Source organism: Varanus komodoensis, unplaced genomic scaffold (genome assembly GCF_004798865.1).
Source record: "Varanus komodoensis strain SLA01 unplaced genomic scaffold, ASM479886v1 scaffold15, whole genome shotgun sequence".
In the NCBI taxonomy this organism is placed as follows: Eukaryota; Metazoa; Chordata; class Lepidosauria; order Squamata; family Varanidae; genus Varanus; species Varanus komodoensis.
In genome coordinates this window covers 17633940-17661732 of record NW_025335440.1, presented here as the reverse complement: position 1 = coordinate 17661732, position 27793 = coordinate 17633940, and the positions used below count along the sequence as shown (strand labels likewise).

Sequence of the window (27793 nt, the reverse complement as noted above, 5' to 3'; positions counted from 1 at the left end):
GAGAAAGAGACTACAGCTAGGATGAATTTCATTCGAAGCAAGAACGACTCTTCTCCCTTCCAAACAAGTTTCCAATGTGTTCTTCAAATGCTAATTATGCAAATACAAGGTGCATGACTAACTTCTATTCCAGCATTCTGTCACATCATTTGTATGGGGTGTAACAAGCACGTGCCATGTCCGCATTACTCACATTTGTGCAAGTTGAAAGTGAGATTGCCACCTGTTCATCATTTTTCTGGTCTGTTAATATTTTAGAAGCTTCATCCATAATATATAGAGCATGCATTGCAGTTGAAGTTTGTCCGTCTTTGCTATGAAGAGAAAAATGCGTGGCAGAGAAATTTTAAATAGCACTACCTTTAGTACACACACACACACACACACACACACATATACGGTTTTGAAAAGAGGGGCTGCAAGAACCAAAGAGCCTACTGCGGGCAAGTGGGCTGGATCTGTCACTTGGTCCAACTTTTTCAGGACTCGGTTTTCTACTGTTTTGTGGTAAAAGGTCTGTTGTAGTGCTGTTGAATTGTACAAAAAAAAAGACCTCCAGAATTTCAAAGATCAGAATGTTTACAATGCTTTACTTTCATACTAAGATAGGCTTGTAAATAATACCAGAAAGTTACTTGTCCGCATTTTAAAAGTTACTCTGAAGGATAAGCAGTTATTGACTAGGAAAAGCGGCTAAGTCTTGCAGAATGACAAACCTTGACAACTCACAGCTTTTCTACATGATGTGTAGAAAATTATGTCCTCATAATTCCCTACTTACGGTTGCTTACAGGTTCTTTAGAGCATCCTCCAGATTTGCTTCTTTTAAAGAGCACTTTTGGCAAGTCTATTTTGATCAGGGAAATGTGGCATTATTTCTGAAGGCCAAAGAAAATGCCTTCTACTTGTGCATTAGCCCTATTTTATAGTACTACAGTGCCACCTAAAGGTTATGAAATGGAAAGGCAGGAAAGGAAGTCTCAGATCTCAAATCTGTTCTGAAATGGAAAGTAAATAAAATAGGCTAGCAGCTACCTAAGAACAATTTAACAAAGCATTCGCCTTTGCTAGATTGTTCTTAAGGCATTTGTCTAAAAAGGCGTAAATAAGGGGATAGACTTGACAGGGACAGTGGCAGGCTATGATGCTGCTATTCTAGCCTATAACATTTCATGTCTCTTTTGGGTAGAATGTTGGGTGGATTTAGGAACACCAGAAAAACAGAAAAAGAGGACAAAAGAAGGCAGTGTATAACATTTGTATATGCTGATGTATTTATATATATGCATATTTAGAAATGATTATTCTAAATTCAATATTATTATTATTATTAGAACATTTCTATGCCGCCCCTTGCCGAAGCCTCGGGGCGGCTTACAAACACAATAGATATGTAATACATATCTGCACAGTGCAGAAGTTGATCTACGTGCTCACCTGCTCTGAATGCTGTCCAGGTGTGAATGTTGGTGGGCAATAGGTCTTAAGGTTCTTTAAACCAGAAATGGACAGGGCAGTCCTTCATATAAATGCCAGATCAGAGCAAACAAGACTTGCTTTTAAGTGCTGGATTGGTGCAGAACAAGACTTGTCTCATTCATGATTTAGTAGTGGATGAGGCAGCCGATCTGGCATGTATAACTGAGGCCTGGGTGGGTGAACAGAGAGCGGTTAATCTCTCCCACTGTGCCCACAGAGACAACTTGGGTCAGCTTCATGGTAGACTGTAGGGCTGAGAAGGGGCAATTGCCCTGGTCTACAAGGAATTCTTGCACCCCATGCAGGCTCCCCACCTGCCTGGCTACCAGTTTGCTTCCTGTGCTGGACTAGCAGGACAATTATGGGTTCTTTTGGCGTGCTGTGCTCCTACCTGAGCTGATGGAGGTGATCTTGGATGTGATGCTGAGGTCCCCAGGCTGTGGGTTCGCTGGACATTGACATTCATGCAGGGGGTACTATGTATAAGGTCCGGGATGTGGCTGGTAGGCAGCTACAGACAGGGGGCCAGGGCCAGGGCTCAGATGCAGGGTGGAGGCTTGTACCAGATTCAGAGGCCAGAGGCCAGGCACTGGACAGTCCAAGTCAGTTGCCAGCAAAGTTCGGACACCAACACAGTCCAAGGACACAGGTCAGGTAATGGCAAGACGGTTCAGGAGCAAGGTGAGGTCAGGGAGGATGGGTGCAGGAACCTGGCAGGCAGGGTCAGGCGGGAGGCAAGGATGGAAGCAGGAGCAGGCTGGTGCTGGGTTGGAGCTGGGTGGGAGGCTGGCGGACAGGCAGGAGCAAGGGCTTGGTTGGAAGGCCAAGCAGCACTCAAGTTGTTGTGGCAAGAAGCAGCAGTGCGGGGAAGCCTTTTACGTGGCTCTCCAGGGCTTCCGACTGAGCTGCTGCCAGAGCTGCTCCCTACAACACCTGCCAGATGTCCCTGGTTCTGCAGGCAGTTGCAGGTGAATCCAGCTCTGACCCTGGCACCATGTCTGTGGTGGCCCAGGATTTCATGGTGTTCATGCCAACCACGGGGCTATCTCAACACGTCATTGGCCCAGTGCCGGTCTCCCCACCCCACCGGTGGGCACAGGGATGGGGATCCGAATGTGGAGGGCCTTGATCCAGTCTCTTTGTCATGGTCAGATCAGGTGAAGACTGAAAGTGGCTTTTTCTCTCCACAAGGGTGACGGACCCATTAGAACCACCTGATCCTGGAGGCTGATCAATGCAGATGGTTTCCAGGCTTTAGGAGCTTCCAGCTGGTATGGCTGGCAGTCCTGTCGAAACCTCTGGAACACAGAGTGGACCGCTTCTGAAGTGCCCCCTGTTGTTGGGAGTGATGATGCAAGGCTGGAGAAGGCCTGCTTGCACAACTCATAGTGGGGGCGGTTGAGCCCAAGGATGCTCCTGCAGTCAGGTATACCTATGGACAGTGAGGGCAGCGATATCACCGCCTCCATTCATTCTTCCATGTGTGGCTCAGCAGAGGTTTCTCAGTCCATGTGGGCCCTGCTATTTGCTGGCCATGAGGATGTTGTAGACCCATCTAAAGCCCACTGTAAGGTCTTGCTTGCTAGGCACTTCCAGGACAAAATTCCCTGCATCCGTCTGGAATTGCACTCCAATGTTATAGCAGCTGAATTTGGTGAGGCTCCCACAGCACTAGTTATTTTGGAAGAGTTTCAGTCGGCGCTGCTAGAGGATGTTGACAAGGCACTTGGAAGATCTGTTCAGCCACTTCTGTATTGGATCCTTGCTCCTCTTGGCTTGTAAAAGCAAGCAGGGAGTCAGCAGCTAGCTGGGTAATGGGGGGGATATATGCCTCCTCGCATGCCACCTGGAATCCTACAGAGCCTGGGCCATAGGATTATTTGGAGATCCCGATCCAAGTTTGGGAAACAGCTCTTACCACAGACCTGGGACTCCATACCCACCACAAACAGCTAGCAGAAGTTGCATTTCCAGGGTTGTAAGATTGGCCTTGGAAAAGGGGCATCACAGTGCCAATTTGACAATATCTGTTGTATTATTTTAATTGATATTTTCAGACAGTTCTGGGGGACTCTGAGAAGCAGGGGGCACCTCATTAGTGTGGTGACAAGTAGGGGGGTATAACACTTGGGGAGCAACTGGCTGGATGAAGAGAAGAGGGAGTAAATATTTGGCTGATGTTCCCTCTTCTGGTTTCTCCCACATCCAGAAGATCCCAGGCAGCTGGACCAGCCTACCCTCAGGCTTGGTGGTTCTGCTGCGAAATGCCAGGTTGATCCAAAATAACGTCTCTGTCATCCACAGTCTTATTGAGGATACTTGGCACATCACCACCCTGGCCTTGGGAGTTGGGGAGCGGGTAGCCATAGTCTACAGCAGTGGTGGTGAACGTATGGCACGTGTGCCACAGCGGGCATGCAGGGGCCGCTCTGTCGGCACGCGAGCCAAGGGGCACCAGCATCGATCCAGCAGCCGTGCATTGGATAACGGCAGACACAGGGGCCATGCGCATGCTCGGAAAGGAGTAGGTGCCAGGCGATGATGTCACGAGCCACGATACATTAGCTGTGACTCGTCCGAGCTTTTGCATGGCTGGTCAGTGTGCTGTCAACGAGATAGATAGATAGATAGATAGATAGATAGATAGATAGATAGATAGATGATAGATAGATTGGCTTGGACTTGCTGTTTTCAGGTTTCATAGCAGTTACCACTATTGGGTTGCATTTTGGGCAATTGGTCTCTAAAAGGTTCAACATCACTGGGCTAGAGTTAGAAAAACGAGGTGTCCTGGCATGATTTTGATGTTTGGAATGTGTTTAGAATGGGCAGAAATGATGAGCTGTGCAGAAAAAGCTACTCAACGAAGGCTTTTTCAATATTCGCCTCTTTTCAATGACATTTTTGCCCTATATTAGGGTTTGGGGTGTGCATCAGGCTACAAGCCCTTTCTTGAGCCTTCAAGTTCACTTGAAGTGGGTCTTGACTCTTTGTACCTGGTGTTGGGCAATCATGACGGAGTGGAGATTTTATTTTATTTTATTTATTTATTTTATATTTTTTAATAAATATTTAATGTTTATATTTTTGATTTATATTATAATTATTTTAACTTAGTGTTGTAAGCCGCCCCGAGGCTTCAGCGAATGGGGCGGCATAAAACTGTTTTAATAAATAAATAAATAAATAAATAAATGGAGTGGAGATTCTGTTATTGTACTGCCCACCCTGTTGCACATCAGACTCCCTGGTGACACTCAGATCTACATCTTGTTTACTTCTAACCCGGGTGTGATAGAGACAGTGTCTGGCCAGAGCGATGAACTGGATGAGGGCTAACAAGTTGAATCAAGGCAGAGGTTGGATTGGTAGGTGGCACCTTATTCCAGAGGGAGGATATCCACCCTGATCTGGATGGGGTTGCACTCCCCCTAAAGGACAGAGTGCAGAGTTCAGGGGTGTTTCTGAGCCCAGAATTGTCCCTGGAATTTCCATTGGCATTTTTGGCCAGGAGCGTCTTCCATCAACTGCAGTTGATATAACAACTATGTCTCTACTTGGATGGGCAGAACCTGTATTTTATACTGTATTTTCAATCTATTGTTGTAACCTACCTGGAATCCTCCAGCTATCGGCTGGTATAGAAGTTAAATAAAATGTATTTCCCCCCAGCTACTCTGTGGACTGCAGCTAAACAGAGAGAAAACACGGATTTCTCACGGGGTGGCAGGAGATGCTGAGGTTCCCACTAGTGTCCAGGTGCCAGTCAGCCCTGGTTTCACAATGTGGCTGATTCAATCACAAGTTTGGTTTTGTCAAACCATTTGTGGTGCTTTATTATCAAAAGGCAGGGCATACAGTTTAGACATAAATAAGGAAACAAGACTGTTCCCTGGGGAGCTATTACCAAGCTTTTTAAAAAATTGGCATTTTAACCCCCAGTGAACCATATGTCTGATACATAATTGTAGAAAGCAATTAAGGGTGATGATTAGATTTTCTTCTTCAGCAGAGGCATGTGAGAACAAAATAAAATAAATAAACCTCAGACTTAATTAATTGGTGCTTTTAAAAGCCCGAACAGTCATTTTTACCTGTAAAAAGCTGTTGATTCAAGGCCAAAGTGCTCTCTTCATTGTGTTAGGTAATAGTCAGTGGAATGTTCGCGTTGTTTCTACTCTACGGAGATTCTTGTGAGGACTAATCGGACTTTTATTTACCCAACAGTGACTGGAATACTGTGAGCTCCAAAGAAGAGCTCGCTGGAATTGTTTGTTTGGCAGCCTTCTGCTTTTTTAACTAATGCACCAGCAAGATAAGGGTGGCTAACTTAAATATTTACCTTATCCATTTCCAATCATGGCGAAGGGAAGAAAATGGCCAGTCCCAGCTGGATTCCAGCCTTCCCCCAGCTAACAACTGCCTGGTGGGAAAGGTGCAGAGGAGGTAGGAATAGGCAAAGAGAGAACTAGGACCTCTTCCTTTGGGTTGTCTCAATCCTGCAAGATGAAAGGGGAACTAGGGCCATTCCAGCAGCCTTGCGGACCGTCTACTTACCGCTCCCCTTCCCTTCCCATCCCCTTCTCCTCACATGCTGAGACTTTTTCCACTGTAAACCAGCAGATGGGGACTATCTTCTTTTTGATGATGGATTGTCAGCTGTTCCAGAAGGCTTTCTGGCTCAGGAGTGAATAAAAATATGTCCAAGAAAAGAAATAAAATAATAATGTCAAAGTTGCATGGTACAAGATGGAATGTGAATAAAAGCTCATTCAAATTGCTGCTCTCCAAGTGCTTTTTCTTGAGTAGGTTTAGCTGGGTTTAGAACCAGGATGTCCCCATCCTCTTTTCAAAGATTTCAGTTCCAGATCTCCCTCTCCCTCCCTCTTTGTGTGTCCTTGTGCAGGTGTGAAACCTGAAGAACGCTCACCTGCAAGTGGACAATCGCCATTTCTAAGCCACCCCAAAGCCTCCTTCTCCCCACCACAGGCAACATGGAGATGGTGGATTGCTGGCAAAGCTCCTGTAAAATAGGAACTCTTCCCAGTAAATAGTAATCTTTGGTATGCTTCCTGTTTCCCGCACAGCTTCATCCATAGAAGTGAAACATGGAGAGGTAACCCACTTCGTGCAACATGGCTTATTATCCGCCGTTCTTGCCACAGTGGTTATTACCCACAGATGTCTGTTCTTTATGAGCTGTTTAAATGAGTCTGCGCACTCTGAGCAGACTTCACATCAAGGACTTGCAGAATTACACTCCATTTATGCCCATTATGAAGACATCCACAGCACTCATTTTTCCAAGGAGCCTTAATAAGGCCAGGCATCATCACAGGCGCCTTGCAACACATCTCCAAATGCCCTGCAAATTGCAGCCATCAAGTGTCACAGAAAACACAAGCAGGGAGGATGTCAAACAGCACGGAGTGCTCGGTAAGCGCATCTGGAAGGGAAATGGAACTTTGTAAGGGAAAACAGAATGCATCTCCCATCCCCAGGAAATGTGAAGGTATAAAACAGCCACTCTTTTCAACATTTGCATTTTCCACAGACAGTATGTTTTACAATAGAGTTTGGTATGTTGTAAGGGGATTGGAAAAAATTCTGAAAGGCAAGAGAAGCTGTTAATTTCCAGAGGAATCGAATGGAGAACTAAATAATAATATAAGACTGGACCAGATCGTAATCTGAAGGCCAGCCTGGCAACACAGTGGATGCAACCCAGAAACCCTTAAAAAAAGTCAGGTTGCAAGTCCACCAATGGGGACTCCTGCCTATGAGAAACTGTTGAGAATTTCTCCCCACTTCACGGAGAAATTCAAATAAATTGTGCCCTAAATGTTTCGGTCCACAGGAAGGTGGAAGGTTTTGAGTGGCCATATTTTAGGCTCCAGCAGTATGTGAACTGAGAACTGCCAGAAGTACAGGCAGGATTTCGAAGAGGCAGAGGAACCAGAGATCAAATTACCAACATTCACTGGATCATGGAGAAAGCTAGGGAGGTCCAGAAAAACATCTACTTCTGCTTCATTGACTATGCCAAAGCCTTTGATTGTGTGGATCATGACAAATTGTGGCAAGTCCTTAAAGAGATGGGAGTACCAGACCATCTTATTTGTCTCTTGAGAAACCTATATGCAGGTCAAGAAGCAACAGTGAGAACTGGACACGGAACCACTGATTGGTTCAAAATTGAGAAAGGAATTCGGCAAGGCTGTATACTGTTGCCCTGCCTATTTAACTTATATGCAGAGCACATCATGAGAAAGGTGGGGCTAGATGAATCGCAAGTTGGAATTAAGATGGCCAGGAGAAATATCAACAACCTCAGATATGCAGATGACAACACTCTAATGGCAAAAAATGAAGAGGAACTAAAGAGCCTCTTGATGCCGGTGAAGGAAGAGAGCACAAAGGTTGACTTGAACCTCAACATTAAGAAAACTAAGATCATGGTATCCGGTCCTCTCACTTCCTGGCAAATAGATGGGGAAGAAATGGAGGTAGTGACAGACTTTATTTTCCTGGGCTCCAAGATCACCGCAGACGGGGACTGCAGCCAAGAAATTAAAAGATGCTTGCTCCTGGGGAGGAGAGCTATGGCAAATCTAAACAGCATACTAAAAAGCAGAGACATCACCCTGCCAACAAAAGTGCATATAGTCAAGGCGATGGCTTTCCCAGTTACAATGTATGGCTGTGAAAGTTGGACCATTTGAAGAATTGAGGAATTGTGGTGCTGGAGAAGACTCCTGCGAGTCCCTTGGACTGCAAGATGATCAAACCAGTCAGTCCTAGAGGAGATCAACCCTGACTGCTCTTTAGAAGGCCAGATCCTGAAGATGAAACTCAAATACTTTGGCCACCTAATGAGAAGGAAGGACTCCCTGGAGAAGAGTCTAATGCTGGGAACAATAGATGGCAAAAGAAGAAGGGGACGGCAGAGGATGAGGTGGCCAGATGGAGTCACTGAGGCAGTTGGTGCAAGCTTCAGTGGACTCCGGGAGATGGTGGAGGACAGGAAGGCCTGGAGGAGTGTTGTCCATGGGGTTGCGAAGGGTCGGACATGACTTTGTGTCTAACAACTACAACAACATTTATCTTTTATTTATTTCATTTTAATACCACCAAATAGCCAAAGGCTGTAACTCCAGGCTCACAGATACCATCATCATCATCATCATCATCATCATCATCATCATCATCATCATCGGTTCTGTGTTTCTTATTGAACACAAAGCACAACTAGGTAGCAAGTTGAAGTGAGCTGAGTGCAACCACAAAGCAATGAGTGAGAGCCGCATCACAGGAGTCTTGGCATGGAGGAGACCTTCGTAGATGGAGGACACCAATGCACTATCAGTCTCAGGAATTTGAGTAATGGCAGAGCAACAGCTCCAAATGAAAGGGAGCTGAGAACTGTAGTTCCATGAAACTGGAGCAATGCCTAGGAGGAAAGGAAGCTGCCTTCACACAGGATTGGGCCACTTGCCCATTTAGTGCAGAATAGTCTTTCTGGGACAAACTGCCCAGAGTTTCAGGCAGAAGTCTTTCTCATCATCTGCTAATGAAGGGATGCAGAACCTCGGGGAAGATCTGGCCCTCTGGAGATCCCAATCCAGCCTCTACTAAAAAGCCATCTTCCCTTGGCCCGTGCCTGTTCTCTCAATCACTGATTGTTTGGGGGTTTCCCAGTTTTTGTGCACTCCCCCCAACCCCTAATTGTACAAGGCATTGTAAAGTTTAGCTTCTGGCACTAAGAGTGTTAAGCTGCCATATACTGGTATTTGGGGAATTTGGGGCCTATCATTTAGTTATTCATTATCGCATTTATAAACTGCTCTATAACCCATAGGGCCCTCTGGGTGGTGTACAATATAAAACAGAATACATAACGTGAATAACCAATAAAACAGTAAAGACAGAATACATGGGACTTGGCGACTCAGCAAGGCTATAACAAGGATGAAACAACATAAAATACAATAGCAGCTTGTAAACATCGATAAAACAATATTGAAATCTGTCTTTAGTTAATCATTAAAATATCTGGCAAATTAACCTGTTGCCGGAAGGAGATCAAGGACAGTGCCAGGTGAATCTTCTAGGGGACCATGTTCCACAGCTGGGGTGCAATCTCAGAGAAGGCCCTTCTTCTAACTATCACTCCCTTTGCCTCCTTTAGCCATTGTTCCTTAAGAAGGACCTCCACTGAAGATCTTAAAGTCCAGACAGGAACATGCAGAAAAAGGCATCCCATTAAGTTCCCTCTTTGCTTGTGTCCATGGTGACCACTGTAACATGGCCCCAAGAGCTTCCCCAAAAGTGAAGTTGTCCTTCCTGGCCAAGGACTTAACCTGGTACCTTTTACACAGGCTTGACCAGTGAGCCAAAGGGACCAAAGAAATCTCAGCATTATCTCCAAAGGATGGTGGATCATTAGGTTGGGTGGGGTGAGAACTGGCATCCTGAAAGTTTCAGACCTGTTTAAGATGGAAATAGAGATGGGAACTCCAGCAGTGAATGAATGCACAGAATATAGCAGGCTTGTATAGGAAGAATTTTTCTCCAACTATCTTTTGGACTTCTGAAGAGTCTGTCTCCCATTCCTAAAACATTTTTCTCTCCGCTCTTTCTCTCTTGTGGAACGTGTTTGTTCTCGCATTATCTGTGTTTCTTTGAAGGCTGTTGGGTGTTTGTTCCACATCCCAGCAACAATAAACAATGCCGCCTAACAAACGCCAGACAGTGCTATGAACAAGAGCCGATTTGGCCAGCAGTACTAAATGATAAGTCAGGCATTTGTGCAATGTAGACTGATTAGGAGACAATTCTCAAGTCATAACACACGGAGTTCAGTGCAGCTTCCCCTTGTCTGGTGGCTTCAGTAGAGGCTGTCTGTCAAGTTTTTATGCTGGACTGGAGGAAGATCCGTTCAAACTGTTGTTCCACTGGAGATTATGCACTGGAACTTCTGTAGCAAATAGTATGAACAAATCAGTCTTTTCTCTGTCCATTTCTTTTTATCTAAAGTGCAAGTCTTTCATGGTGATGGAGACTACTATTGCAAGGTTCCAGGCAAATAAGAGTTTTTAAGTCTGCAGCGTGGCTCTTAAAAAAAATAAATAATCTGAGCTAAAAACTTCCACATGGGAAAAAAAGGGAAAACAGAGCAAGAGAGTGAGCAGAGGAAAGGCTTTTGTTGTCATAAGGGACTCTAACTCTACATCAAGAGAGCACAAGTTCCTAAGATGTTGCATGTCAGAACCTGCATTCCACACAGCAGGTCAGAAGTTCTCCAAAATCAGTATCTGGGTGTTCCATCCCTCTCAGTTTTCTTGTGGTCCCTCTTCTGCCCATGGCAGTTTGGGAGAAGTAAGTTGCTGGACAATGCAACTCACAGATATCTGGAACACTCTTGAGCAAGATTAGTATTATGTAAAGAAAAAATCAGACCCTTATCTCTCCTAACATAATGCTATTAAATCATGGGAATACAGCCTTTATGCTGGGTCCTTATGGTTACAGCAGGGGTGAAGTAACTGGGCAACTCCAGATGCTGCCTGAGCCAGCATGGCCAACGGTCAGTATGATGGGAGCTGTAGTCCATCAGCATCAGTAGGGTCCTTGTTTATGGCTTAGAAGGTATTGAATACATATTGTAGGAGGAGCTTTCTGCTGGATTTTCCCCTCCAATCTGCTAAACCACATTGATATTGCTTATGTTTTAATAAATTTAATATAGTAAGAAATAAATACATATTGTTTATTTTATTATTTATTTATTAAAACATTTTATGCCGCCCCATTCGCTGAAGCCTCGGGGCGGCTCACATCATTTATGCTACAATAATCCCATGATCTCACCAATTAAGGATTTTATTTTATTCTATTTTATTTCTTCAAACTTGGTGGAAGAAAGGGGAGCTTAGATAGATAGGAATTTCTTCTTAGTAAATGTGGCAAGAAAAGAGTAGTTCCTGACTTTTGTTTACAGTCATTGTTCCTCTTGCTTTTGGATCATGATCTCCTTGGGACAGGCATTTGTCTTCTTGTAGTCTGTGCAGCATCATACACATGATGGCACTTAATATATAAACATCAGTTGCTAATCATTATTTTGGAGCTGTGCTTATAGCATTTCAACATGATTTCAAATCCTTTTGGTTTGGTTTGGGAGCACCAGACCTTTGAGTTGGCCATTCCAGCAGGCTTGGCATCTAGAAAGCTATGGTAATCAAATCAGACACATTATGCAGAGAGGGAGGGAGAGCACTAGGCAGGAATTTTTTGTGTCACTGCTGGGTCATAGAAAGCAACCCAGTGCAAACCAGGAGTATCAACTGCAGAGGGCAAAATTCCAACTGTGCTTGCAAAATTCCAGCCTATTCTGGAAGCTTTTCTAGAACTTTGTCATATGAAGCATTTATCATGTACTTCCCATTCTCTATTCACAGTTTATAGTTTGGGGTTTTTTTACAACATTTTGACGTGGCCTTCTCCCCCAGTTTGCTTCTGTGCCAATCACCATATTTGGTGAGGTTTCTGGGAGCTGGGAAAACGTGGCATTTAATCATAAAACTGAATGAAAGTGCAATTTGCTCTTATGTATTTGTGCTATTCTGCTATACCACAGTGCCACCTAGAGTTCACACAATGGAAAAGCAGGAAAGGAAATGCTTGTGTGATGTTTAGTTCTTAGTTCTGCGACCAAACCAAAAATACATATAAGGGATGAACAGTGGAGTAACCGCATCATACAGAGAAGCTCCTTGTCACTTCAGGAGGACTCTTACTGGCCAAATTGGCAGATGTACCCAGATAATTTCTCCCAGGGAATATCCCTGATTGTAACTGCTACTTTCATGAAGCAGCTTGTGGGCTCCTGGGGATCCCTGGTCCCAGCCTTGCAGATACTGATAGTCTTTCAATAGTTTGGATAGCTTGACTAACAGTAAAAACCTGGCAGCTTTCCCAGTCATAATGAGAGTGATTCTGTGCACTATCTCCCACGACAGTGAGTTTTGATTAATGCTAAAAAGGCATTTGCCTTATAGTTACAATCTGTAGCACAGCTGAATATATCTGTATCCCCCCCACCAATTCACACAACAGATGACCATCTCATCAACATGTATATTACATCCTGAAAATGGTATGTGAGAATTTCAGCACTTGGGTATTTCCTAAAATGGTTCTCAGAGAAAATAAAGACCAAGAGTCAATCCATTTTTTAACAGTGATTAATGACAGCAAAGACATTGCACAAATGTTTATCTTTGACAAATGAAAACATTTACAAAATTGGTCCAGGCATTTATAGTTTGAAGGAAAAATTAATAGCCCTCTCCCATGTTATGATGTTCAGTGAGATAATCCATTGCTAGCATTCTCTCTGTCTCGGGGCTTCCCGTGTTTCTTTTAACAAATCGAGCATCATCTGAATGTTTGGTCTGTTTGATTGTTGTTTGTTTAAATGGGTACACTTTATACACATTTTTTGTATAAAAGCCCACAGGCATTTCTCACATTGGATTTTTAATACCCCAGGTAAGCCTTTCCTATCCTGGCAGCCTCTGTGTGCATTGGACTGCAACTGTCATCATTTCCAACCGAGAATTAGGCCAAGGATTTTGGAAGTTGCACTCTGACCCATCTGGAAGGCACCACGTTGGGGTACACTGTCCTAGGTGCTGAGCCACTGGGGAATAATTTTCAGTTTCTCAGGCATTGTTGTAAAAGTAGACCAAGGGCTCCATCGCCCATGTTTTAGTGCTTTAGCTTGCAGATGTGTGTGGCTTTTACATTCTGACTTCTTTAAACTGATTTAATGTAACTCAAATAGACTCTTAAGGAATGTTTCACTATTAAAACGTGCCTTGCTCTTGTCCAGGTCCTTTCATATGTGTCTGATGATACCAGTGGTTCTCAGGGAGCCACACTACAGATGATAAAGGACCCCCTTTCCAGTTAACAGCAACTATGAGGAGGGTCACAGAGGTAAATGAAAGGGCCATGAGCAAAAAAGATGGAAAACCCTTGAACTAGACTGTTCAATTAATTAATATTTCAGTGGGGATTACATTACAGTAGAATTCAGTAGATCACTGCTTTTGTCATTAGCATCTATAATTTTATTAGACAGGCATTTAGAGAACATTGTTGAGACACTGATATAATATGATCTCATCACACATGTGAACATGGAAATGGATTTTTCAGGCAGCCCAATTTACCTACTGTAATGCGACCGTCTTCCTTGAGCTTTCTTGCCCGATGAGGTCAAGGATTTTCTCATCCTTGGCTTGTTGGTACATGACTTTGTTGAAGGCTAGTTACTATGGATAATTGAACAGGTCTGAATGAAATGCAAATGCGCTCTGATCCTAAAGGCGTACCATACATGTCCTGGCAAGCGCTGGAAGCAGAAATTGTACCGGGTTAGCAGTCACGGACGTAACCTTGCTTGCTTCACGGTATGCAAAGAAATGTTACTTAATAGACCTGCATGGAAATGGCCTTTCAAAATTCTCCAGCCTGGGCAAAGAAATTGGTGTGGGTGTGTGTTTGGAGAAGGGCATGCGAGGACAGTTTCACTGAATTTCTGGGAAGGAGCAATTCACCAAATAATTTCACACAGATAGGACTCATTGGCAGGGGTTGCAGTACAACTTACTTGTTTTCCCACATTCCCAAAATGAGAATTTTCCCAAAAGCTCATTCTCCTTTGAATTTTTTAAAAAAGCAATTTATTTACTATCAAATTCTTCAAAGGGTAGAATGAGAATGAGAAAGAGTTTTAAAAAAAGCAGAGGGCATTTCTGGCACAGCACTGTTGCTTAATATGGAAAGGCTCATTCATGCCTGTGGCAACATGTTATCTTGAGCATTAACAAGAGGAAATTGAATGCTGCTTGAATGGCCAAATTTACATGGAGAAATGCCATGCCCTCAGCTGGGTTCTCCAATCTGGTACCACTCAGATGATGCTGACAAGAGCTCCCAGTGTTCTTGGGAGTGACCGCACTGGCTAGAGTTGGTGTAAAGGGGCATTTAAATTTCTAGATTGCCCCAGGTTGGAGAAGGCTGTTCTAAACCTTTCTATTTACTAAATAAGGATTGCAAAGGCAGACTTGCCGCCTCCTGTTTCTCTAATGCAGGCAGATACTTGGAATCTTAATTCAATGCTTATTCCCAAAAGGAAAGATGCTCTCAGGGGGAAGAATCTCCCTCTCATCCGGAATCAATAATGCCAGGAAAAAAAGCTTTGTCGGATGACAGAATATGTACCTTATGTCTCTGTGTGTTTTTCATAATGTCTGCCTTTTTACTTCTTTCTTTGAAGCAAGTCACTGAATGCCAAGCTAAGAAGGAAGAATGAGATTATTATGAGGTGTTTATAAAAGAAGGCAGCATTTTTCTTCTCCTAACTCTATGGGTGATGATGGCATGAAAGCATAACACTGGGAGGTGTGCACAGAGTTTACCTTTTTAGTCATAAAGAGCAACAGTGTTTGGAGAAAGCAAAACAAACCCAGTGCTTTGGAGTTTCCCTCAAGGACTTCTAGGATTTTGCACCAGTTTTATTAGTTTGCTCCTGACGGTGGTGGCAAGTTTTAAATTACCAGTATCTGATGAGGGACATCTCGAGTTGAGTTCCAGTCCACCTGAGGTTTCAACTCTCTTTTGGGGTCATACAGATTGGTGCGTTCATTATTGCAATGTGGTAACTATTTGTACCTGCATTTTAGCCACCACAAATCCAACACTGCAGAACATTTTTCCTGTGCAAGTCACTTTACCTTACCTCCAGTGAAGGTCTTGTGTGAAGAATGATTTATGATCTGCAACATGTTTACTCATTGGTAGCCCACAGAAAGTTCAATGGTACTTAGTGCCAAGGAATTATACATAGGCTTGTCACCATGAATGCTTGGTACTGCTATTTGAGTGACAGTCTAAGTATTGTTATGATCATGGCTGGATGGGGTCACTGGGGAGGTGGGTGTGGGGTTGGGTGGACTCCAGGGGATGGTGGAGGACAGGAAAACCTGAAGGAATCTTCTCCATGGGGTGGCAAGGTGTTGGGCACGACTTTGCGATTGGACAACAACAACAACATCCTGAGATGTTTGTAGGGGATGGGATAGAAAAGCTTTAAACAAATAAAGAAACAACAAAGTATCACTCTTATAGGTGCAACTGTTTTAAAAAAATGTTTGGGGTGTTATACTTACATGGAAACATTCAACTTAGTTCAGAGGGGCACAAGGTCAGTGGAGAAGGAACGAAAGCAGATGTTGGGAAAATGCCTTTTCTGTCTTAGTCAAGCCATGCACCTTATTCTGGTAGATAAAATTGCTGGTCTGTTGGTAGAGATGGACAGCTGTGAACGTCTCCATATGCTCACATTCGCTGAATCTCTTCACTCAAGGGCTGATGATCCCGCTGCCATTCTGCATGCCAACCAAACTAAAGAAGATGCTCACAAAAGCTGGTCAGATTTCAGTGATACAGAGGCAGTGTTAGGTACCAAAAAGATCTAGGGCTCAGACCTGGGGTGGGGTAAGGCGGGGAGAATGCACAAATTTGCATATGCTACATTATACATGATGTGATGTCTTAAACACAAGCAAATGGATGGCTAGTTGCATCATCAGCAACAGTGCTATTTGAACTTGTCCTTTTCTCCAGTAGCTTTCTGAGTCCCTATATGGCCAAAACTGGACACCCTCCATACACAATGAGGTATCAATGGATGTGGAGGAATGCCAAGGTTTGCTGAAGTACAGAGCATTTCTAGAAATCCCCAAACATCCCAGTTAGGACTGGGCTTATTATTATTATTATTATTATTATTATTATTATTATTATTATTATTATTATAACATTTCTATGCCGCCCCTTCCCTGGAAAGGAATCAGGGAGAACTGGAATCCTGAACAATAGCACTTCAAATTGCAATAGTTTGTTTCAGGTCTTACTTGTTCTTACTTGTTATCAGTATTTACCTGTAAACCCTATTTGGTTGGCCAGGTCTGCACAAAACTCATCCTCACAATTTTGCATATCTCTACTGCACACTAAAAACCTGAAAAGTCTGCAGGGCATGACCAGATGAGATGTCAAGATTTAAGACAACTTTCTGAAACCTGGTGCCATCGAGATGTTTCGGACTTCAGCTTCCACCAGCAGCTGAAGCCAGTATAGTACAGAATCCCAGGGAGCTGTAATCTGGTACAAATGCAAATGTAATAATAAATAAATGAAATTAAATGACTGCCATACACCCCAGTTGACTACCATTTTACTCCTTTGCTGTTTTTTTTTTTTTTTTTGGCAAAATGGAGTTGTGTAGACTTCTGCCAAAATACATACAAGCCTCCTTCAGTTACTGTGCCTCCTTGTCTCCGTGCCACCGGCTGCACCAGCTGTCCACGTCCTCCTCCCCTTTCTCATCATGGCTACAACTCACGGGCTGGACAAATGCTGAGCAAACAGCATTTGTCCAGTGGTATCTACTGCTTCTCCTTCCTGTCATGGCGAGGAGGCAGAGCAAACCCGGGGTCAGCAGAACCCAGGGGGGTGGTGGGTCCTTGGCACCCACCCAATCATGCCAACTCTTCCACTGGGGGATCCAAGCATGCCTTTTCTGGAGACCAGTCCACTGCAGATGCCCAGCACTGCTGAACCTGGGTGCCACTCCTAGGAACAGCAGTTGCACGCAGAACAGGGCTAGTGGCCACTTGCCCGCTCTGGATCCATCCTGAATCACTGGCATGCCTTAACACAGTAGAGAAACAGGGGCCTTGAAGCAGCAACAACCTGGAGGAGAAGAATTTCCCTGCCTTCTCTCTCTTCCCACCTCTCCTTTCTCTGCAAACAAAAGACCAGCATGGTCTGAAGGAGGCAGCTCTGGCCCAACGGGCTGCCTTTCAGCCGCTCCATAATCCAACATGCCAAGGCTTGTCCATGCTGAGGTGGAGCTCTGTGCCCTCACTGAGTACAGAGCCTAGCGAGACAAGCATAAGCCTCTCCATGACCTGCCTGGTCCTACTCCCTCACAGCAGCTCAAAATGCATCCTGCAGCCATGCTCACGCCTGGAAGCACAATGGGCAGATGTGGGGGGGGGGGCAGGCCTGATTGGACCCCTGCTTTGCATTCTGCTGACAGGAAAGCTGTGGCTTTGGAAGTGCTCAGCACTGCCAGGCACTGAGCCAAGAGATTGGCCTGATCCTCCCAGCTGCCCTCCTGCTCAGGTCCCATCTGTCAGACTAGCAGCGTTACTTATTGCCTGGGAAAAAGGCCCAGCCAGCAAGCAAGCAAGCAAGCAAGCAAGCAAGCAAGCAAGCAAGCAAGCAATCTCTCTCTCTCTCTCTCTCTCTCTCTCTCTCTCTCTCTCTCTCTCTCTCTGAGGAGGAGGGGAGGGAACCTGGCTCTCAGCACTGCTACTACATACTACAACAGACTCATTTCTCCTCTGCCTGCACACTTCAGAGTGACTCCCCACTCCAATCATGAATGCAAAAAAGCATTGCCTCAGGAGCTGAGCCCTTTTCTCAGAATCCCCGACCACATGCCTGCACTGTGAGAGGAACTGTGTCAGAGGGAGGTGGCCACTGGGCTGGGGAACTCCAGGGATCAGGAGCACGCCTTCTGCTGGGCCGTGGCGATGGGCAGGTGCCCAGAAATGTTGAGCTGTGCATGGCCCAAGCCCTCAGGGTGGCCCACAGCCTGTCCTTCCTATCAACCCACAGCATGAACTGCTGGTCACCACTGGCAGCTCCAGCGCTCCCCTCAGCACTGGGCCTAAGTGGCAGCAGCTGGCACCTACTTGGAGTGCCTCTGGGGCCCTGACAGAGCCTGGACAGAGCCACCACCAAGGCAACTTAATGGCAGTGGAGGGTGCCACCACCCAGGATCTCATGCAAGTCCTCTTCAAGGCACCCTAAAATGCTAGTAGATCGTAGAATCCTGGAGGGCAGAATGCTGAAGTTCAGCTAGGAGTGGCTGGACCAGAGCCACTGTGTCTGCTGTGGAGGCTTTTTCATTGCAGTGAATATAGAGAGGCAGTTGGAGAAGTGGCAGGGCTCACTTGCAATGGTTCAGGTTCCACCTCTGCAGCTGCAGCAGTGCAAAAACAAAAACAAAAAAACACCTGGCCGCTGCTCCCACTTTGCCGGAAGGCAGCATCTTGTTTGCCAGGGCAAGTGTGGCAAATGCATTTGCTGAAGCCTTAGATCTTTTGCAGCTTTATGCCACAGAGCTGCAAACTTCCTTCCCTCTCTGAGAAGACCATTCTAAGCCAAACAACACGGGTCTCTTCTCCATCCGCTGCAGGTGGGTTCTTTTATGGAACTGATCCATCTCATCTTTGGTCCTCCCTTTCTTCTACCCTCAGCTTTCCCCAGCAGGAGTGTCTTGTCCAGGGAATTTTGCCTTCTTGTGATGTGCCCAGAGCATGTGCCTCAGTGCTGCCATGTTTGCTTCTAGGGAAAGTTCTGTCTTGATTTGATCTAGGACCCACTTGTGTGTCTTCCAGCCCAGGATATCTTAATGGTTCCTTCCAGCACCATGTCTCAAATGAATCATTTTCATTCCTGCCAGCTTTTGTCACAGTTCAGCATTCACACCCAAGCATTGTGATCATGAATACAACAATGGGGAAGATCTAAGTCTTGGCCTCCAGTAAGGCCCCCCTCCATCCTTAAACATAATGATCTTTTATAGTTCCTTCATTGCAGCCCTTCCAAGTTTCAGTCTTCTACTGATTTCTTGGCTGCACTCTCCCTTTGAATCAATGACTAAGCCAAAGTATAGAAAATCTTTCACGATTAATTTTAATCATGTCTGCATGTTAGCCGAGGTTGAAGGCCCTCCCACCCTTTGTTGGTCCTGTGTTGCATCATCACTGCATTCTTGACTTCAGACATGAATGTCGCTACCACACTAAGAGGGGAGTCGCATCTGTTCATGGACTATTGCTACACTGGGAGCAGTAAGGTGGTAGATCCATTCGGAATCATAAGGTGGTAGATCCATTCAGAATCATCTCCAAAGCTGTTACCTCTACAACTGCAACAGCAGGTGGGGGTGTGAAGCTGTCTTGTCTCCCAGGCAGCAGTTGTCCAGCAGTGACAGTATGTATGGTGGGCATATGGCCTACTTTATGGAGGACAGCCCTCTGTTCAAAGAGCTGCTGTATGTGAAGGGATGCCCAGCCCAGTTTAAAGCTAAAGAAACAGAAGATGGGAAAGCATCTCCCATCAACAGTCTGCAGAGCACTGAGTAGTGATATATGAGACATTTCAGTTCATCTTCTAAATATACTTCATCTAGTTTGCACCTCCCAGATTCAAACACCATCTGCAGCCATTTGTACATTTCCAATCTTGCAGTATGATCTGTGGCCCCACAAAAATGTGTTTGGTAGCACTCATGTGTTTGAAAAATGTGCATGAAAAAATGCATCCTTTCGAAAAATGCACCCATACACTTTAATCAATGGAAGAAGAATTCATACATTTCCAGACTGTGTCATATTGATGTAGATGCTTGGAAAATTTCACACAAAGGTTCATGCCATCTCCTCTCACCCCGAGATGCTGATACAGATCGAGGACAGGATGAGTTTGAAGTGGAATTTTGGAGAATGTTGTTGAAGTCAAGTTTTGTATGTACATCTGTAGCATGGAGCATGGATCAGAGCAGCTGGGCATGGCTTTCCCAGTCTTGTGAGAAGTACTGTGTTCTAGCTTACTTAGAGTCACCATTTCCAAACTGGAGTCTCTCTATATAAATTACATGGAATCTATGGAACGTTTACACAAATTGATATCCTGTGTTGGTGTGATGCTTAAGGGGCAACCCTGGTACTATGTTCCATTCCCCCTCCCCCCCAAACACACACACAACCTGGTCTTTGATATTGTTGTAGTCATCCATTCCCTTGCTGAGATGCCCGTTTCTCTTTTTCATGCCAACCTGGAGAAAGCAGGTCTTTGCATTACAGCTGAATCATGGTATTTGGAGATGGCGGATTTAATCCTTCCCCCACTTGTTCTCCTTTGCCCAACTGTGATTTGCCTTGCGGTGGAAAATTTACAGTCTTGGCTCTGGTGATGAGATCTGAACCTCACAGCTACTTGGGTCGGAGGTACTGTTTCTTTCTCCTCATATCCACCATTGTGGTTATGTATATTGTTATCTAAACATATGGTATGTTATTGTCATAGGCATGGACTGGATCTGCACTTGGACATCCTTATAATAGACCCATTGAAATCAATGGGACTGCAGTCTTTCATGACTGATCTGTGATTCCAACGGGTCTGTTTTAAATATGTCTGGCCTCATTAGCTGCGATGGCCCGACTGTATGATAAATCCATGCAAAAATATTATCAGAAGTGCTTGAAAACAGTGCATAATTGTTTTAACCTGACTCTGGATAGCCTGAATGTAAACCACAGGAATGGCTAAGATGATCAGCTCATACTTTGTAACTCAGCAAGGACACGAGGTTATCATTACTATAAACAGCACACAAGTTTGTCAAATGAGCTCATGTATAAATAACAGCTCCAAAACCACTGCAAACCTTTTTTAAAACCAGCTCCCCCCACAAAAAAATAAAAAATAAATAAACCAAGGCTCGTTATTTATCATTAATTATTTAACTGCAGGCCCCATGCGGGCAGTGAAATCCTGCTGATTTACTACTTATCAGGAATAAATTACCATTTCCAATGTGGGGGGTTTCACGATTTCCCTTTTGTCATCATAAATAAATTTAGCTAATCAGTCCGCTTGCCTTCTCCCTGTCGGATGAGCTCTTCACAAGAGTCCTGAGAGGAGGCAATTTTGGGTGGAAGGGAAAGAATGTGTCTTTGCATGTGTATTTAAAAATGACATCCCAGGTTGTTTGTACAAGATCTCAGAACTCAGCAAGTGCTGATATTTGCTGCCTATTTAGAAGGGAATGTCTTTTTCAAAGATATGCAACATCCCACCTGAAGTTTTCCTAACATCCTCCTCAGCCCCAAACAAACACACATACCCTACTTTCTTGGGCTTGGTCAATTTTTAAGTATTAAAACAATGGGCTCAAAATTTCCTAATAGGTAGCCACTGTCCACTGATCTCTATATAGGGACATAAAATCTATCCAGAACCCTAGCAAAGTTGGAGTGGTCTTGGAACATCTGTGTATTTGTTTAATAAAATTTTGCATAGCATCTTCCCTGCAACAAGGGCCACAAGGTGGAGAACCGTATTTATTTATTTTATTATTTCTTAAAACATTTCTATGCCGAAGCCTTGGGGCGGCTCACAACATCAAATAAAATACACAATAAATTAAAACAATAACAATTAACAATTTGGTATATGTATCTTCTCATTCCTTCTTGGGTTCTTCTTCCAGGAAGGATCAGTTTATGGATGTTGCCATAATATGGCATTTTGAGACTTGACTTTGTGATATTGTTAGATTTGGGTTCCTGATGGTGTCATTGAAGGTGAGGGCCATGAAACTATTATTATTACTATTATTAATGAAATTTTTAACTTTCAATTTTTCCTTCAGTAAGGAACCAAAGGCAGCTTATATGGCCCTCCTCCACTCCATTTTTTCCACACAAAAGCAATGCTAATGAGGTAGATGTGTGTGTGTGTGTGTGTGTGTGTGTGTGTGTGTGTGAGGGGGCCACCAGCCCAAAATTACCCAGTGAGCTTCATGGTCAAGTGGGGGAATGGAACCCGCACCTCCTGGGTCCCCAGTCCAGCACTGTGGTGGCTCTCATAAATGAGCAAACATCTTCACAAGGATTCCCAAAGGAACACCAGAAAGCCTGGACATTTCCCAGCGCTGATAAAAGCCCGAAGAGAAAAAAAACTGTTAGACATTTCAGCTTAGGTCCAATCAACAGCAACTTAACCGTGACAATATGGGGCATATGATGGCAGTTTTAGAGGGAATTAGATTGACAAATGCCCCTCAGGTCAAACTCCAGACTGTGCTCTTTGGATCTGGAACTTCCCTCCTTTTCTCTTCTGTATAAATCAGTTGCGATTGCTCTGCGATCATTTGTCATTTGAAACCTGTGCAAATATCAGACACCGGAATGCTTGTCAATCATTTTTTCTGTCATGATTATTCATAATAGCCGCTCTTACCTGTCAGGACAGGTGGACATTATACACATCTTTCTCTGCTGCCCATCAGCATTACCAGCCACCAGTGTCCATCTTTCTGACACATCCTCAGTGGCATAGCTTGGCTTTCTCAATTATTTATTTAAGGCCAGGGCTTGGCTGTTACAGCCAGAAGCGTGCTGGAGGGAGCACTTCAGGACTCAGAGTCATTAATGTTCACATTTTCTACTCTGCAGCTCAAGAAAAATCATCCCCTTCAATGTTATTAATATTATTCAGGGACACCTGGTATTTATGCAGTGTATTTTCTATAGAACCAGGGCAAAGTCAAGCTTCGTTCACACACATCTCTGAAGGCCTGTACCCACCAAGAAGCCTCCATCCCTGCATGCCCTATGTTCAGCCTTGGGCCCTGCTCTTTACCTATTCATATTTTGCTCTGCTCTGCTCTCTTTATGCCACTGCTTTCAGGGTGGTAATTCCCCCCCCCCCTCCCCCTTATTTTAACTTTTTTTTTTACTGCTTGACAGGAGCAGTGAACACTGAGACCACACTTGGCAGCCCACCAGCTGCCATCTTGGATTCCCCACAACACAGTGGAAATTCTCAGTGCATTGTGGGGAAATCAAGATGGTTGACCATCGAATGGCCAAGCTAAGCAGTTCTATGTCTGCTGCTGAAAACTGGCAAGAGGATTAAAATATAGGGGGTGGGGAGTGGAGCAGCTCTGTGTCCTACTTTACAAAGGGCTTTTCTTCTGTTTGAAGGCAGTCCAATCCAAGTTTGCCTTAGAATCCTAAGCAGGGCCGCCAAAAGTGCCCTGCAACAGCCAGCACCTGGACAGCAAGAGGCACAGGAGTTACCTAGTCCTGGTTTTCCCCACTGTGGCAAGAAGCACTGCAGTTCTATTTAAATCAGAGAATTTATTTAAATGCATGCATATACACATGTAAATTAGTGCGTGCAAATTTTATGCAGTCTCTTCTTTCGTTCTCTTTAACGCAATGGGTGAGTGTCCACAGTACAAGAAAGCCATCTAGTCTGTGCAGAGATCTTGCAGGGGTCCAAGGTGTGCGGTGGGGACAGCTTTCCCTGAATGCAGGGGCTCCAGCACTGCCCATGGGTGCCAGGTCCTGCAAGCAGGTTTTAGCTTTGTTTAAGGTGTGGCCTCTTCTGAGCCAATGCAGCTTCTGCTTCTGAAGTGTTTGCAATGACTTGTCAAACATTCAATCTCATGCTTGGTGGAGGGTGCATAAGAAACCAGATGCCTTGGCCAGAAATAGATGAGAGTTCATGTAAGAGTTAGGCCTCATCTTTGATGAGACGTGAATCTGAAGAAAGCTGGAAAAGCAGAGACTTCTTTGCAAAGACAGCTGGACAAAAGGCAAACAGATATTCACTCCATCTGCTCAGGGAAGGACAAGAAACACTGCACTTCCGTTACAGGCAGGTCCATTTAGGTTGCCCACACAGTGATGAAATTTCTAGAAAAAGTGGTTAGGAGTGTGACTCCAGGCTGGTCCTCATGTGCTTGCTCAGTATTTTATGAACCACTTGAAGATAGGCAGCTGAACTGACTCGGATAAGGATGGGTTGGGGGCAGAGTGTTAAAGGCAATGTGAAAGTTATGTTTGTGATATTACAGATATTCTTAATGGTGTGATCATGGTAAACAATTTACTTTGAGAACTCACTGAAAAGATGGATACTGTATTAGATTCCAGTTGGATCTCTTCTCTCTGTGTGTATGTTTTATCCAAAGTTTCTTTAAAATAATTCAGATGTTGTTGTTGTATCTACTTAGCTGCCTGGATTTTTTTTTTTGAGGGGGGTGGGGAGAAAGGCATCTAAAACTATTATTATTAGTAGTGTTATTACTATTTTCATAGATGCTTTTTTGAGAAAGACACCTGGCCATTAGAGCAATGTGTGAGCAGAGAGTGGAACTCCACCGAGTAACGTTGCCCCTACTCGGTCGCACATGCAACTTGAATGTCTACAGGGAAGGCACCTTCACACACACCGCTGTTATGTGTGAAGGATTCCACATGACCTGGAATCCTGGGCAGTGGTGGATCAACATCATTTAGAGGTCTTTGTGCAGAAAGGTGAAGAGGCAAACCCTCTAACCTGGCAAATATTAGTGCTGTACAGATGGATGGATGCTGGACCAGTGAGAACATTTTTTAGTGGCGTATTTATGTATTTATTTATTTAAGGCTTTTTTATACCATCCTTGGTAGGTCTAGGGACAGTTTGACAGTGGATAGAATAAAGCAAAATAAAACACAGCATCCTAATTAATTCCTAGCAATAAACCTCATATTAAAATGACAATCAGACCTTAAAATATTGGGAAAATAAAAAGGGTTTAGTTTGCCGCCAGAAAGAATAAAGTTATGGTGCCAAATGAACCTCTCTGGGGAGCGTATTCCATAACTGGGGATCCTCCACAGAAAAAGCCCTTCTCTGGGTAACCACCATCTTAATCTCCTTCAGGGAGGGCTCCCAGAGAAGGACCTCCACCCCAGATCTTAAGGGGTGGGCAGGCACATATGAAAGGAGATGCTCCTTCAGGTAACATAGCATTAGGCACCAGGTCAATCAGTGAAGTGTGATAGTGGAAGAGTTAAAAGACACCGAATGAAGTCTGTCTGCACTCAGCACCTAACTAACCCATGGCATTTCCTACCACAAGATGCTCAGAATTTCTATGGATGTAAAAAGGGATTAGAGAGCCAGTATGGTGCAGTGGTTAAGAATATAGGACTGGGACTCAGGACACAGGCGATCTGGGGTCTAGTCCCATGGAGCTTACTGGGTAACTTTGTGCCAGTCATAGACTCCCAGCCCAATCTACCTCACAGGGGATAAGATTGAGCAGGAATTAATGTAAGTTCATCGAAAGAAGTGGGATATAAATCTAATAAATAAATAAATAAATAAATTCAACAAGTTCATGGAGGTTCTAGTTCTGATGCTCTGTGCCACCTCCCAGGTTATGTGCCTATGTCCAGCAGTTGCTGTTTGTCAGTTTCTCACTCCGGGACACATAATGCTTGGTTAGATAAGCCTTATTCCCACAGGGATCTTCCCTTCTTGCGGAACAAACAGGCTATTTCATGAAGAAGTACAGAGGCAGGCTTCATGAGACAGGATCTGACCTCCCAGGACTCTGTGTGAATGTTCAGTCTGGCTGCTGCTGTCAGTCTGGGAAGGACACACCAGGCAGTAGATGACCTCCTCTTTTTCCCCATGGATCACAACCAGCTCTGTATCTGCCTGGCTTAAATATGGAGAGAAGCAGGGACAGGGGCTGGATCACTACATTTCTAGACGCTACCAGATGCCAAAGAAAATTCAGGTATTCTGAATGAGGGAATTATTTAGTCTGCAAACTCTGTGTCTACATTGTAACCCCATCTCTTTGCAGGGTCTATGAATAAATTTGGGAGCGTTTTGATGACAGAAAATACTGCCCTGTTTCCTGTCAACACCTTGCCTCATAAATGGAAGAAGAAATGGGAACATCCTATCCAATGCCAGCCCTGTAGATATGGCATTTTTATTATACTGCAGAGAGGTTTGATCAGAGGGCGTGATAAGGGAATAATCATCTTTCTTAGCAACAGCATTGCTAAGGGTGAGTATTAGGAGGCAGATAATGATGGCAAAATGCATTTGTTTGGGGCTTGTTGATGCATGGCCAAAGGTGGGTAAACCAGCAGTAGGAAAGCGAGGGGATAGACTCCCTGTTGTCCACAGAGCCTTGTTCAAGGTTTTGTTCTTGGTGTTCCGCAGCCTAAACAACTGGAGGCTAGGGTTCATAGCTGATTGCTGTCCCCTATATAGATCAAATGGGGTCCTAAGATTTTTGAGGAGCCCTTCTTGGTCATTCCTGGGCAAACGCTGTGATGTTGGGTGACAGCACATGAACAGCCCTTCCCAGTGGTGGTGCTCACCCTGGAACCACCTGCCATATGTTGTTCAAGAAGCAGGCGCTGCGGTGAGCTTCCACAGAACATCTGTGCACTTAGACTTTCTAGAATCGTAACCAGTTATGATACTGCTCTGCTTCCTTGCGCTTGTTTTAATATAGCTTATACTTTTATTATGGCATTGTACGTGGATTTATGAATAGAGAGGCAGTATGGGCTAGCGGTTAAGCGTGCAGGACTGGAACTCAAGCAATCTGGGTTCTAGTCCCTGCTCAGCTCACTGGGTGACTTTGGGCCCGTCATGGACTCTCAGTCCAAGCTACCTTACAGGGTTGTTGTGGGGATAAGATTGAGAGCAGCAGGAGGAGAGTGATGTTAAGCCACTTTGAGTCCTTAATAAATGAAAAGACTGGAAGAAAATCTAACGAAGCCAAAGCTGCTTGGAGGTTCTGCAAAGTCAAATGGCATAAAAGTAATGTAACAAACAGAATAAAATAAAGAAAGGGGGAGCATACAGTTTGCATATGGCTGGCCCAAAATACTTACCTGAGAAGTTTCAGATGCACCCCTCTCCATGTGCCCATTCAAGGCGCATAGTGAACTTTTCTACGCAGACCTGTTAATCAGGTGTCTCTACGTTCAGTTTTGTCACAGAATTGAGATCGAAGCATTACATAGGGAACACCTTTTTTCCTGCATTCCTGCTTTACAACCTCTAGGTGGCACTATGGTATAGCCAAGTAACACTAGAGTACAAGTGGAAAAATAATTTTCTTTTGCTTTCACAAAGGCAACATTTCCCATGCTCTAAAATCCTTTCCCTACAAGGAAAGGTTACAACATCTGGAACTATTCATCATTCAAAAAGGTGAGTGAGGAAACTGCTAAGAGTGAAATCTCAAGGAGTGGCTGGCAGTTTGCCATGTGGTTCTTTCATGGTTTTAAACAACTCATACCAAAATAAGCCTGCCAGTTTAAGACATCCTGCTAAGCCACACTAAGCAACCTTACTTCAAGCCATGAGTTTTTTTGTTTTTCGCGGGGGGCTTGCTTGCCAAATCCAATCCCCAATGGAAACAGCTGTGCCAGGTTTGGAAGTCATGCTAAGCCAGTGGCAAGATGCAGCATGACAACCCTCTGTGGCTTAGAATGACATGTCAGCCATGCAACCATGCTCCCTCTGCCTGCGGGGAAATTTCTCTCTCTACGCTCAAGCT

General features: G+C 44.4%; 1 long non-coding RNA gene across 1 annotated transcript in view; it reads left to right on the top strand.

The window, feature by feature from the left end:
* LOC123020924 overlaps positions 1-26364 on the top strand; it is an 88480-nt gene extending 62116 nt beyond the window's left edge. The window contains exon 3 of the long non-coding RNA XR_006414221.1: positions 26072-26364. This is a non-coding gene — a long non-coding RNA (uncharacterized LOC123020924). The remainder of the gene's footprint in view (positions 1-26071) is intronic.
* The last annotated feature ends 1429 nt before the right edge of the window (positions 26365-27793 follow it).